At 39.5% G+C, this 5,291-nt stretch overlaps 1 non-coding gene across 1 annotated transcript; it reads left to right on the forward strand.

The window, feature by feature from the left end:
• The first annotated feature begins 4,569 nt into the window (after positions 1 to 4,569).
• On the forward strand, positions 4,570 to 4,676 carry LOC149748590 (U6 spliceosomal RNA). The gene has a single exon (XR_016394206.1). It is a non-coding gene; the product is annotated as a U6 spliceosomal RNA (small nuclear RNA).
• The last annotated feature ends 615 nt before the right edge of the window (positions 4,677 to 5,291 follow it).

Below are 5,291 nucleotides of genomic sequence, written 5' to 3' on the forward strand. Positions count from 1 at the left end.
ACATGTTACCAATTCATTTAAAATCATATTTTAGAGCAACTTTTAAATAACCTCTGTTACTTTCCTCACCAATCCTTAACTATTTGTTATAGCATCCTACTTATAATTTTAAAAAATGCATCCTGGTAGACTGTGTCCTACATTGGGACCAGCTACTTGGCACTTAATGAGCCACCATAAATAATACCTCCTAGAAATTATGTGTGTGACTGCCAACTTTTGCAAGATGCTGATTCCATGCTTCCCCTTGGGTTTTATCTTCTTTCACTTAAAGATGTTCTTTCCTTCCAGGTAAATTAGAAGAGATAGAAAGCATGTGTGTGTTTGGAAGTAGAGTATATGGTCTCTGGACCCACAGCATTACCTGGAAATGTATTAGAACTGTCAGTCCTCAGGCCCCACCCCAGACCTGCTGAAAACCTTGGGGGTGGCCCCAGCAATCTGTGTTATCAAGCTTTTCAGGGGATTTTGATGCACACTGGAGTTTGAGAACCGCTGAATTATATTCCATGCTTAGCTTTTCTTTTTCTTCTCCTTTTCTTAAAGAAGATGGCACTTCTCCACTCATCTTAATTTTTTTTCTTCTTTATTTTTTTAATTTTAAATTAGTTAATTTGGGGGGGGGGCTGCATTGGGTCTTTGTTGCTGCGTGCGGGCTTCCTCTAGTTGCGGCGAGCGGGGGCTACTCTTCATTGTAGTGCGCAGGCTTCTCATTGCGTTGGCTTCTCTTGTTCTGGAGCACGGGCTGTAGGCACACAGGCTTCAGTAGTCGTGGCACACGGGCTTAGTTGCTCCGTGGCACGTGGGATCCTCCCAGACCAGGGCTCGAACCCGTGTCCCCTGCATTGGCAGGTGGATTCTTAACCACTGCACCACCAGGGAAATCCTTCTTCTTTTAACAGTTATTAAAAGTCCCAGAGCTACACATAAAACCATTCTCCTCAAATTGATTGTTCATTCAGCCTCAGCCCCTAAGTGCCTCTGTTCTAGAGCCTCAAGAGTCATTTTCTTGAATAGCCTACATCCCTAATGAGGAGAACATTTTGCAAAGTATAGAAATAAAAGATTTCAAAGGACATTTAAGCAGGCCTCATTACAGTATGCATAGTTAACAATACATATCTCATTTTCTGTTTTGAACAGAAAATTAAACTTGAGAGGCTTCAAAAAAGAAGGAGAAGAAATGAAAGGAAGGGGAAGGAGAAAGAGGAGGTAGAGAAGAAGGAGAAGAGGAAGAAGAGGAAGAGGTATTAAAAGAGAAACACTTCCATCTTACTTGAAAAGATTGAAGGAATCAGAATGTTTACTCTAGATTTTAAAAATTAAAATGGTTCGATTGCTTTTTCTCTAAATCTGGAGAAATTGAATAAAATAAATTTAAATCTAGATTTCAAAAGCATGATCAAGTGAGATTTTTTTTTACAAATATTCTTATAGAAATAACTTTTTACTAGTACAGCTTACAGAGTCAGTTTGTAATTGTTACAAATTTTTGAGAAGTGGCTGGAGAGAATCACTTTAATTTTCAAGTAACACACAGCCAGCAAACACCCCTGGAAATATAACTTGGGAGGAAGGAATGCTACCTCTTTAAGAGCACAATGGAAAGTTAGCACCTGCTGAGTGGGAAAAGTTAATCACTGAACTTTTTTAATTCATTTTTTTCTTTCTCTGTAGAAAGAGCCTAAGTAACTTTCTGCTTCTTCCTTCAGCTTATTGCTTGGAAAGGAAAATGTAGACTCCAAAAAAACCTGCAAACTTTGGGGAATGATTTCAGCAATGGGTCCTGAAAGGGCAGCCACAGGTAAGATTCCTCATCTGAGTTCTTGGGCTTTAGTGTAGGTAAGAATCCAACTTTGGACAGTATAAAAATTCTGATTCCAGGTCCCACCTCCCATTAGAGTTGCAAGGTATACCAATTCAGCAAGTCTGGGGCATGGCCCAGTAATCTGCATTTTTAACAAATATACTGAGATGGTTCTGATAAGATGGTAAAAAGTCTACACTTTGAGAAAAACTGGCCATCATCTGATGTTTCCATAGGTCACAGAAATAAGATGTAAGTGTAATTAGATGTAGTAGATGGTGGGTTCGAAATGCTTAAGCCAGGATTTTCAAAAAAATATTTTTCTTGGAACATTAGTTCTGGAATGTCCTGGGATTGGTGCTCTAAAAACAAAGCATTCCATGGTCACATATGTTAAGAAAATGCTGCATTTTAAATCTTCCCTTTGGAAATTTGATTCACGAAGTCCATTAGAACACTAAAATCCCCTGAGAAATTTCTCAATTTACAAACAAGGTTTAGATCTTACTTAATAGTTAAACTTTTTTACAAGGGATTTTTTTTTTCTATATAAAATTTAGTGACATTTCTCCAGAAGAGTTTTTCAATCACACTTGTTGGGAACAGACTGTGTCAAACTGTAAAATTCTATTCTGTTCTTTTGGAAATAGAAAAAATATTTTTTGGTGTTGGATAGTGTCAAAGATAAGCAAAGCTGGACACTAGTTATAGTGGTAAGGACAGATTTTAATCAGTAACATAGTTTTGCAATAGGAAAAAGGATCCAGCAGGAACAAAATTCAACTTTGATTTGTACAGAGGTGACTGAGCATTTTTTTTAAAGATTTATTATTTATTTATTTATTTAATTTATTATTTTTGGCTCCATCGTGGTCTTAGTTGCCGCCTGCAGGATCTTCGTTGAGGCATGCGGGCTTCTCTCTAGTTGTGGCGCACAAGCTCAGTAGTTGTGGTGTGTGGGCATAGTTGCCCTGCGGCATCTTAGTTCCCCAACCAGGGATCGAACACGCGTCCCCTTTATTGTAAGGCAGATTCTTTGCTACTGGACCACCAGGGAAGTCCTGTGACCGAGCATTTTAAAGGGGAGATGAGGGAGTAAGGGGGTGGGCGTGCAGTCAGTGAAGTTTAGAAGTGAAAAATTACAAAATGCTGGGAGGGGTTGGTCCATGAGAAGCCCATCTGGGTTTGCTACCTGGTGCTTATTGAAGTTGGGCTCCCACCCACCACAGAGACTGGGAGACAGGAACCCTATCTTCAGGTGTTGTCTGGAACAAAAAGTAAATTAGTTTAGTAGCCTTGAGTTTTCTCAGGTAGGCATTTCAAGGAGGGCTAGGGATCATCCTAGGGATACAGTCACGAGCTGTTAGAAATTAAGTTAGTATTTGTTCAAGTGTTTGTGTTTCTTTACATGTTTGTTCAAGGCCAAGTTTGAGGCCTAGTGGAGGAGTGGGCTCAGAGGAGCCTGGCTAGATCAAGGAATAAGTCTTTGTCAGAAGTAAGTGGGAAGAAAGTCGAACAATTTTAGGCTCAAAGCCAAATCAGGAAGTTTTCTAACCTACCCATCAAAAACAGAGTCGGATAAGTTCTCCCCACGACATCATCTTGGAGTACCACATAATGCAAAACAGTGGGCACTCTGATGAAAGAACAAAGCTGCATAGTCAGGAAAACATTAACAAAAGCTAATTATAGATTAAGAACAGTAACAGTAATAACTGGTATTTTGAGCAAACATAACTCATAGTGTGTAATGAGAATACTTTTATTGACTGTAATGTTCCATTGACAGTTGATGCAGTTGGGTAAGATTTAACCTGTGCAACTGGAAGACTCTGGAAAGCCTCATGCCTTTTCTGATCACTCTTTAATAGTAGAAGTATTAGACACAGTCACAATTCAGTAATTTGCAAATGATATATCTGAGAAGTGGTTACTATCCAAAGTATCAAAGAACTCATACAGCTCAATACCAAAAAATGCAGCAACCCCATTAAAAAATGGGCACAGGACCTGAATAGACACCTCCCCACCACACACCAAGAAGACATACAGATGGCCAACAGGTACATGAAAATATGCTTAACATCACTAATCATCAGGGAAATGCAAATCAAAATCAGTGAATGGCATCAAAAAGACAGTAAATAGCAAGTATTGGCAAGGATGTGGAGAAAAGGTAACCCTCCTGCACTGTTGGTGGGAATCTAAATTGATACAGCCACGATGGAAAACAGTATGGCAGTTCCGCCCCAAATTAAAAATAGAACTATGACATGATCCATCAATTCCATTACTATGTATTTATCCAAAGAAAATGAAGACACTAGTTCAAAAAAATATAGGCATCCCTATGTTCACTGCAGCATTATTTATAATCGCCAACACATGGAAGCAATGTAAGTGTCCATCAGTGGATGAATGGATAAAGAAGAGGTGGTATACACACACACACACACACACACACACACACACACACACACACACACAAACACATATACAGGAATATTATTCAGCCATAAAAAGAGTAAAATGTTGCCATTTGAGACCACATGGATGGACCTCGAGGGCATTACGCTAAGTGAAACAAGTCAGACAGAGAAAAACCAATACCATATGACCTCTCTTAAATTAAAAAACAAAACAAAACAAAATAAATACCAAGCTTCAGAGAACAGATTGGTGGTTGCCCCCAGGTGAGGTTGGGGGTGAGAGATATGGGGGAAGGGGGTCAAAAGATAAAAAAGAAGAAGTTAAAAACAACAGTTCTCGCTTGGGCAGCACGTATACTGAAATTGGAGCAGCACGGAGCAGGTTAGCATGGGCCCCACACAAGCATGGCGTGCAGATTTGTGAAGTATTACACGTTGAAAAGAAAGGAACAGTGGTTTCCAGGAATTGGAGGAAAAGAGAAATGGGGAGTTATTATTTAATGGGTATAGAGTTTCAGTTTTGCAAGATGGAAGGAGCTCTGGAGATGGATGGTGGTGGTGATGGTTGTACAGCAATATGAATGTATTTATATCGCTGACCTGTACATTTAAAAATGGTTAAAATGATAAATTTTGTTACATATATTTTACCACAATAAAAAAAATAACACCAACAATTTAAAAAAGAAACAAAGAACAAAGTATATACGTATTTGTTTTATCCTCTTTGTCTTGTGAGTGCTTTTCTCGATTTGTTGGGGGCACCTGTGTGACCCCTCTCTGACTGGGGCTTTCAGTCACTTGGCAGTGCTTTCTTTCCCTTTGGTCTTGGTCCTCCTTGGCCCAGCCCCTCTAAGACTTGCTCTGTTGGATTCCCATTGACCTCCCAAGTGAATCCCTTGGATAAAAATCAAAACCACTCTGGTCTTAGTTTCTCCCCCATTTGGCCCACATCAAGTTCACAGAAATCCTCTCTTGTCCTTTAGCTTGTTAAGTTCTGGGGGTGGAGACAGATCTCGAAACAACTACTGCTTTGCTGCCAAAGCAGCTTTCTG

This window comes from Delphinapterus leucas, chromosome 8 (genome assembly GCF_059928025.1).
Source record: "Delphinapterus leucas isolate spDelLeu-1000000601 "Yukka" chromosome 8, BTC_Dleu_Yukka2, whole genome shotgun sequence".
Classification (NCBI taxonomy): domain Eukaryota; kingdom Metazoa; phylum Chordata; class Mammalia; order Artiodactyla; family Monodontidae; genus Delphinapterus; species Delphinapterus leucas.